This window comes from Helianthus annuus, chromosome 8, assembly GCF_002127325.2.
Source record: "Helianthus annuus cultivar XRQ/B chromosome 8, HanXRQr2.0-SUNRISE, whole genome shotgun sequence".
Lineage (NCBI taxonomy): Eukaryota > Viridiplantae > Streptophyta > Magnoliopsida > Asterales > Asteraceae > Helianthus > Helianthus annuus.
This window is the reverse complement of record NC_035440.2, coordinates 521,346-530,857: the sequence shown is the minus strand read 5'-3', so window position 1 is coordinate 530,857 and position 9,512 is coordinate 521,346. Positions and strand designations below refer to the sequence as shown.

The following is a 9,512-nucleotide window of genomic DNA, read 5'->3' as shown; positions in this document are numbered from 1 at the left end:
GAGAGACTCGCTGGGGTAACAGCTGGGTAAAACCGGGTTGCCCTCAGGACCGCACCATGCCTCGGTAGGAACGATCCATCATTGGGACGTCCTCCCCCCGAAATGCCACAGCCGGGTTTCGAACCTGTGACCTCCCAAAGAAAGACACAAGCCCAACCACATGGGGCCAACTGGGCTGGGGAGAGGATTATATATAAAATATAATTGTGTTATATACATTTGTGTTTTTTATAGTAAAATTCTAATTTTAATATATTAATTTGCGAAATAAATTAAAAATAAAAAAATTCGGGTGGAAAGGGTTATGTTCCGGTTAACCGGTGAATTTTCAGGTCATGTTCGGATTCATACATATGACACGATTTTTGGGTTCAAGTCGTTTTCGGGCTCGCATTAGGTTGAACCCGCTAACCTGGGGACACGACCCATCTAGTATCTAAGGAGATGTTCCAGATACATAAGAAATGTGTTGTCTTTGGGACCACAAACGCATTTTGGGGGGCATTAGAAGTGAATGAGAGGATAATTACATAATTAAGTGCGTTTGATTTTGAGCAATCCAAGATGGATGGCCTATTGAGAAGTTTCCACTTGGGGAAATAATAAACAAATTTGTGAACTCGTCATAGATAAACAAATAATATTGGTGTTTCAGAGAAAATTTTGGCAAACCCCACATTACTAATTGAGGTCATGGGGCAAACCTTATCGAAGATGTCGAGCCCATAAAAAAGTGATTGTAAAACCCTAATCAAATATTACATTAGCCATCAACAAAAAAATATATCATTTACATAATATGTTTCAAACTAGTGGGACCGCGCTACGCGGCGGGAGTTTGATCTTTTTTCCCTGTAGTATACGGTATGACTTTGGTCGTTATCGGCTCAACTTATGAGAAACCATTAAAGCAAAGATTGATAAAAACAAATAGAGTAAATTATTGTTTTGGCCCATGTGGCTTAGCCAGTTTAACCATTTCAGCCCAAAAAGGAATCTTTTAACATATCAGACCCCGAGGTTGCACTAACTTTGTTACTTTTTTGCAGTTAAGTGTAAGGGTAATTAAGTCATTATACACCTTAGGGATTGTTTTCGAATTTTGATAATCAAAGTTCTTTTAATATTTAAGAGATTATTAATGCAATTACTCAAGTTTTTTTTTTTATCAATTTGTTATTTTCACGATTATTATTTAACAAAATATGTTATGTATTTTCATTAAGCATTTGTTTTTTATAAATATCGTTTTAAAAATCATTTATTTTTAAACCGCCTGTCGTTTTTAAAATTATTCATTTTTAAACCGCTTGTTTATTGAAATTGTTCTTTTTAAAGTTGTTTGTCTTTTAATGTTTTTCTTAAACGATTCATTTTTTACCGTTCTTTTTAAAATTATTTTTTTAACTTTTTTAAACAATTTATTTTTAGTCATTAATTTTTAAAAACGTTTCTTTTTAAACCGTTCCTTTTAGAACCCTTTTTGATATTGTTCAGTTTTGAAACTTTGTATTCAGTTTACTTATAGTCATTAGGGAAAAATAACTTCAGAAAATGAATGATTTCAAAAATCAAAGGAATTTAAAAACGATCGATTTTAAATGAACGAGTGGTTTAAAAAACGAAGATTAAAAAAATGATGTTTATAAAAAAACAAAACTTTAAAAAAATAAGTTAACAAGTGCAAGCAACTAGAAAATGCATGAATTTAATAAACAGAAGGTGAAAAAAATAAGGAATTTTGAATAAACAAACGATCCAAAGAAATGGAAGATTTGAAAAATAAATAAATAAATAAACCATTCTAAAAAAGTTTGAAAAATGAACAATCTTTTGCAAACTTTTTTATTAGAATGTTTCTTTTTTTTCAAATCTTACATTTCTTTTGTTTTTTATACACGTCGTTTTGTAAAATTTAAATAATGAACGACCTAAAAAGTGAGTAGTTTATAAGTATTTAAAAAATAAATGATCTAAATAAAATGGTACAAAACGAAGTGTTTAAAAAAACTTCAAAATACAAATGACTTTAAAAAGAACGATTTTAAAAAACAAATGGTTTAAAAGGAGCAATTTTAAAAATGATAGATGGTTTAAACAGAATGTAAAATAACAACTTATTTTTTAAAACGAATTTTATAAAAATAAACGGTTAATGAAAATACATATTTATTTGTATATTTAAAACAAATTTTGTTAAATAATAATCATGAAAATAACAAAATAATAAAATAATAAAAAAACTTAAGATAATACGATATAAAAGAGATGACAAGAAGTGTAATTAGCATTCAGTTTTTGTTCAATTAATTTACTATTCATAAGATCCTTTATCAACTATTATTATCTTCCTATTCTTCCTATACTAATAAACAAAAATCTTTTTGTACACGTGTCACTCTCTGGTGCCTCCTCTCTTTTAATAATAGTATTACATATTAATTTTTATACGCAAAATATAATATAATATTAATTAATATAGTTAGAGATAAACGTATAAATTCAAATTTAATTAATAATTATCTATAACAAATATAAATGTATCAAATAATATAATAAGTATAATATTATTTAATATATTTAAAAATGAAACGTATAATTTCAAATTTAATTAATATTAAATTACTTTTTGAGTCCCTATGTTTTAGTGGTTTTAACCATTTGAATTCAAAATCAAAAAGTTTAACGTCCTGAGTCTCTAATCGCTCATTCACACCCCCTGTAAAAAAATTCAAAAAACCTTTTGTAAGGCCAAGTTCTCTAAGTTCTCACAACTTGTCGAAATTTTCATTTTACCCTAACCATATATATTTGTTAAGATAAAATATATTATTTGGATATAAACAATAATTACTAATAAAGTATCAAATCACATGTACAAGTACTTATATTATATAACTTAGAAGACTAAAAATACAAGCGGATTATCTAAATAAAGTACCAAATTATCTTTAAAGCGAACACTAAACGGTTTTTAGAAGACATATTTTTTTTTTGCTTAAGTATATAACATTATATTTACTTAAGCCGTGTAATACACGTGTTCAATATTTTCTTCCAATTTTAATTTATGTTACTATCAATATGCTTTCATCTTAAAAAATGGTCCAACTTCCTAATAACATTGAGTTTTAAATATTAAACTTAATTTCAATCATATTACGCAACTAAAGACATTATCACCATGCTAAATAAAGACATTATATAATATTATAAAAAGTTTAATTTGAATATTTAAATGTCAACTACTAATTAAAAAAGTTGCTTTAGACGCTCAAATTTATAGTTTAAAAAACTTTTTTTTTGAACAGCAAATTTGGATCACTGACGGACCACTGGAGTATCATTGTGCCACCAGCGGAACCACCCGATCATATCCATCTCCACTAGGCATAATGCCTATACACCAATTCAGGAGGAAACCCAATAAATATGGGAAAACCCCCCTTGTGAGAATCGAACCCAGGAGCTATTGGTCCCAAAGTCTTATTCCACCTCTAAGATGCCACTAGACTATAAAGCCATGGGCAGAGTTTAAAAAACTTTAGTCCTACTTTTTTAAACGTATACTTTATTTTATTTTTAGTATGATTTTTTTAATATGTAATATTTTCTATATAATGATGATATTCGTATCTTGTCTCATGATCCATATATCTAAAAGTAGTATTTGTATCAAAGTATTTATTATATCATTAATATACATAGTAGAATTTAATTACAATTCATTTACCATAACCTCATAACTTATAATTATTTTTAAAAATAACTTACAATTTTATGATCATTATTTTTTTATTTTTTAGTGTTACTTCTTTTGAAGACATAATAAAATGGATTGTAGTATGTCAAAAGAGAAGTGAAAACTTAGAAAATTATTTTGAATAGCGAAAATATAACTGTTCTTTTGTTTTACTATTTTATCTAAATAAGTCATTTCATTTATAAGGATTATATATAAGTTTATAATTTATATTTTTTCGTCATTTAACCCGTGTAATACACGGGGTTGTAAGCTAGTTATTATATTATAGAATATCAACACCTTTTGAACACATAGGTTGTGAGTAAGAGGAGAAATCCGAGCACATGTGAGTTGTGACTACCGCCCTGAATGTGTATTCAAGTAAATTTTATAGTGTACAATTATTAATTACATAAAAAGATGATGATTAGTATGTCAAAAATACATTTACGAACCAATATTATTTTTGTTTTTGACGAAGAAATGGTTATTTTGTTATGTATGATGGACTGATCTTTATTCTTTTACAAGGAGGTGATTAAAGTTTATATGAGTAGGGGTAACAAGGAAATGATAAAAGTTTACATGAGTATTGGACGTTAGTTCATACAATTATGCTGTTAATTTATACGATCATCTTATTATTTGTCCATTCTAATGGTATACACAGGTAGGTTGAAAAAGGTACCACTGTTTAAATTGCATTGGTAGGGTTGTACATAGTATAAAGAGAGTAATAGTACTGTTGTGTGATGATGATGAAATGAATGGTCAAATGGGACTGTTATTATTCTGTCAAGATTTCTTTAGTTGGTCCATATCAATCATATACCCTTCCTTACCAATTCTAACCTTCCTCCCAACTTTTATTATCGTCACCATTGAGAATATAAACAAACTAGAAAAACTATCCCCTGCGTTGCGATGGGGGACTTTAAACCATGTCTACTAGCAATGCCACATAACCATAAATAACCATCAAAATCGAAAAAGCTTGTATATAAACCAATAAAAAAACTAAAAGAAACTCCATTTTTCTATTAACATTCATATATAAAAATATAAGATAAAGCCTCCAAAAGAAGCTTTAAGCTTCCAACTTTTACCGTACAAATAAAAGATGCAAGTAAAATAAAGAAAGCATGGTATACAAGTAACAATGCACAACAATGTTGTAAATTATATAATTATATAATATAATTTAGCTCCTTTTATAATATTTAACTTTGGGTTTGGGTTGCTTATCTAAGATTTTCTAAATGATTTAAGAATTTTGATTAGTTTTAACAATCGTTTATTATTATACATATGTACACATATATATAACACTATTTGAAGATTGTTCTAACATTTATCAAGTCAGTTCTGACATATTTTCCTTTAGACAATTTCTCTAGATCATCAATTTTGATAGATTTCTCTAAACCGTCAATCTTCCTTTCGACATATTTTCCTTAAATCCTGTAGCTAGAAACTTTAATCATGTTACGAATTCAAAATTTTAGATCGAATCTGTCGTATATTCACTTCTAAACCATCAATTTTGATAGATTTGTTAATTAATTGATGATTCAGCTGTAGCGGTAGTGATTTGTTTCTAGGGTTTCAATTTTACATCGGTTTTATCCTGAAATGTGTGCATACCATAATGATCAAAGGATTTCAAATTGTGCGAAGCTTGATCACTTGCAAACTCTTGAACCACCCGTTGTTGGTCAAAGCGGGTCAAAGGAGAGTGAGTTATAGGAGAATGTGATTCATAGCGCTTATTAAGTTGGAGATAATGATAAAAGTAACGATGATAATGATGATGAGAATTATGATGGTGAAGATCAACAATTAACGGGTCATAACAGTTTTCTTGATGAGATGAATGAATTTTTTTGTAGATCCTAACAATTCGAAGCTGCAAAAGAAGGTGTTGATTGAGAAGCGAATGTTGCAGTTACGCATGCAACGAATTGGACTTGAATACGGTGAATATGAGAGGAGTTGTACATCAGTGGAGTCGGTGGTGGTGACAGATGGGAAGGGAGTGGTAAGGGTGGTCGTTTGCAGCGGTGGTAGTGGTGGTGTAGTGGGACTTTAATCACTAGGGGTTCAATGTGTTAGGCTTGCAAGATTACTGAAATACCCTGTTGTTGCGATTAGGGATGGTAATGAGCCGAGTATGACTAATCGCATTCCTATACCCGCTTGTAAAATCATGTCCTATAACCCATAGGGTATTTACTCGTCGGATATCGAGTATACCCATTATTGTTTAAAAATATTTGTTGAGATTTTCAAGTTTACATTAGCGTACAAATTGAAATTTGGTAAAGAAACTGTTTGCCAATCTAGATGGTTTTCTTTACACCTGAAGAAATGGGTGAGTTGGGTCGGATGACAGGTCAAAACGAGTTCGAAGGACCACCAAAAGTCAGAAGCACTTAGATAACTTGGTGGACCACTAAAAGTCAACAATTCCACATATGTTTCCTATTATCTTATAGGTATCTTATGTTCTCACAAGTATCATACTAATTTTAAACATCCTTTTTAACATAAAATTGGTAGGTGGAACCTTTTGCATTAGTAACTAACCCAAGATAATTCTTACTAAACAAGGGTTAAAAGGAACAAAATTGCATAGATATATTTTCGTTATATGATTTGGGTAAACACCACTACTACAAAACAGATCTTTAGACGGGGTGATATGGGTTTTAAGACGGTGTTTTCAACACCGTCTTAAAGCACACTGGTTTAAAATCAAGTCTTATTAGACGGTGTTCAATTTTAACACCGGCTTAAACTTGATGAACACCGTCTTTTAATATCAAAACATTTCAAATATTAATTAAAACAAATATTTTTTAACACCGTCTTATAAACATTTGCTGTAAAAAAATTTACAATAAAAAAGGTTTTCCAGAAATACATCAAGCTTACCAATGGAACATTTTCAAATCAAACCAAAGCAATACACATTCAAATCAAACCAAAAGATGCTAGTCCAAGAGATGTGGTTCTATAACCACATCTTTCCAAGCAATTTTATTAAAATTTGGATATTTTAAGCTAAAAAATATATAAATCACAAACCCTCTGTTCAGTCACCACCAATGGTGTCAAAGTGATAACAATAATTTTAACTTAAAGTCACGATTTATCTCGAAATCGATACCGAGCCCCTAAGCTAGGACCAACTGGAACTAAGATTTTTTCCTTCAAATATAACTTGATAATCTTCGTAACTTCTTTTATCTTTGTTTGTCTTGTCACCAACATTGACCGGAGCATCAGGTATACCAACTGCAAAACGAAAAGGCAAGGATAATAACAATAAAACCTAACTAATATATTCATCGTTAACAAACAAAAGCAATCAAATTAAGACCATTAAAACAACAATAAAAAAAAGACATTAAAGATAGAAGTAAGACCTTCGCCCTTGAGTTTGTTCCAAGCGAATTCAAGGCCATTGGTGAGCTAACCAAGCATCTCTGCCGTAATACCAATTCCACGTGTCCATTTAACTTCAGTTGTGATGTATCAGTTTGTTCTTTGTCAAGATCATAGTTCACGTACCCACAGTATTTCGGGTCAACAACTCAGGATACATCAAGTAGATGTACACATCCCAAATACAGACTTAAATCACACATGTTGATTCATACTATTATAAATTGAAGTGTATGGTGTACCTGAAATAATATGAACTCAATGAGTACTGGTTGAGTATCGAATCCAAAACTCATGAATAGATCATTTGAGTTCTTTACAAGTGTATAACCTCCAAACAGCAAAAGTATAAGTATCTACAAAGTACGAAAGTGGTCAAAGTCAAAAGCATATTTCCTCAAAGTTAACCATAAGATCTAACTTCCAGTGAGATGAAACAAAACCCATTTGGACTCTACCAGCCTGTGTAAAGATTACATAAAAGATGTATAATATATTATAAAATATGTATACCCAAAAGGATTAAAAGATTGGAGCACACCTAAACACCAACAGAGGAGTATATTGTGTGATTCCGTTTCCAGTGACCGAGTTCATGAGCAATCACAGCAACAATTTCCTCCTCATTTGTGCACTGCATATATCATACCATGTTAACAAAAAAAAAAAATAACGAATTTATGACAAAGTATTTGAAGCAGATTAGCAGAAAGTATAGATGGATCTGAAGTTTATGCAACAACATACACCGATACACTATCATACAAAGACAAGTTTGTAGCATAAACATAGTAAAAACAAATTAACCAAATACAAAAAAATATTTTGACCAAGTGTTGTTACTAGTGTGTTATTTGTTAGCTCCTATGACTTTTCCATAAACCAAAGTATTGAAAAGAACAATACATTTGTTTTTAGAGAACCCATACAAGATACAAGTATGCCTGTAAGGCAACAAAAAAGGTTATGTCAATACAATCCAACAGATACAACAAATATTTTTCAAGCTATTTCATGATAGCTTGATAATATATTCTAGAGGTGACCTTTGTTAAAAGAATTGCATTTACGGCCCAAATATAGAAATAAACAAAAAAAAAAGGATAACTTTTGAAGCATACAATCTCGATATTATTATAAACAAAACAAAGGATAACTTTTGAAGCATACAATCTCGATATTATTATCATTCTTCAAAGCTAAATGTTAGTTAGGAGTCAAAAATATTTATTGCAAATTTGTAATAAATAAAAAATTCTCACATTGCTATTGCAAATTTGTAATAAATAAAAAATTCTCACATTGCTGAGACCAATACATAACACAAGCTAAGAATGCAAGTGTCTGGTATATTTCATTTTCTACATCAAGGCCAGTGGATTCCACAATATCACCTAATTTTTGAGCCCAATTAAAAGATATGATTAAAAATTGTTAAGAAACTACAAATCTATTCAAGCATAAAGAATTATAGAGATTAGAGAACTCATTAAACGAACCACCTTCCAAAGCCTAGGCAGAACACCAAAGAGCAAAGCAGCTGAGTCCATTATTATTGTTACAAACTGCTTAACGAACAACCCTAAACTATTAAATTATCATATCATATCAATGTGCTTAAACCTTGAAACTTATAAAAGCACAAACAAATTTGACATCAACTGAGATTCTACAAGAGTTATGATGATACCTTCACCGGAAAAGATGTCGTCGCTGACGAAGATGCCGACGGAGGGTGGGGGTTTGTGGCGGAGGAGATGACAGAGACATGGAGACGGTGGCGGGTTTGTGGCGGAGGCCGGAGTGGTGCGGCTGGAGGGGTTTGTTGCGTCTGTGGCTGAACTGAATGGCTGCGAGTAGAAGGGGAATGGAGGCTAGGGTTTTGGTTGAGCAAATGACAGTAAGGGTAGAATGGGTTTAAGTTTGTTTTTTTCTAAGATAGAATGAGTATAAGACGGTGTTCAAAAACACCGTCTAAAGGGTGCATATATAAGCATAAGACGGTGTTTAAAGGGAACACCGTCTAAAGGGTGAAGAATTAATTTTAAGACGGGGTTTAAATATAAGACGGGGTTATATGGAATTTTGATGAATATTTTAATTGGATTGGCACAACGGCCATATGAGGAATTGATTTTAAGACGGTGTTATGATTATAACACCGTCTAAAAAAGATCTTGAACACCGTCTAATGCTTCATATTGTAGTAGTGCACGTATATAGTTTCAAGTAATCGAGTCGGATATCACCTAATCCTATACATGTCCATTGCCCGCAAAATATTTTTTTCCAATCCCATATCCAATCTAATACCTGTCGA

The 9,512-nt window shown here is 30.9% G+C and overlaps 1 long non-coding RNA gene across 2 annotated transcripts; it reads right to left on the bottom strand.

Moving 5' to 3' along the window:
• Window positions 1–6,739: 6,739 nt before the first annotated feature.
• On the bottom strand, window positions 6,740–9,133 carry LOC110871698. 2 transcript variants are annotated; one of them, XR_002553899.2, is made up of 4 exons: window positions 8,883–9,133; window positions 7,734–7,826; window positions 7,174–7,654; window positions 6,740–7,042 (listed from the first exon to the last, which is right to left on the bottom strand). It is a non-coding gene; the product is annotated as an uncharacterized LOC110871698 (long non-coding RNA). The 2 variants fall into 2 exon arrangements; XR_002553900.2 differs by having other exon boundaries at window positions 7,174–7,548; window positions 8,883–9,132.
• Window positions 9,134–9,512: the final 379 nt, after the last annotated feature.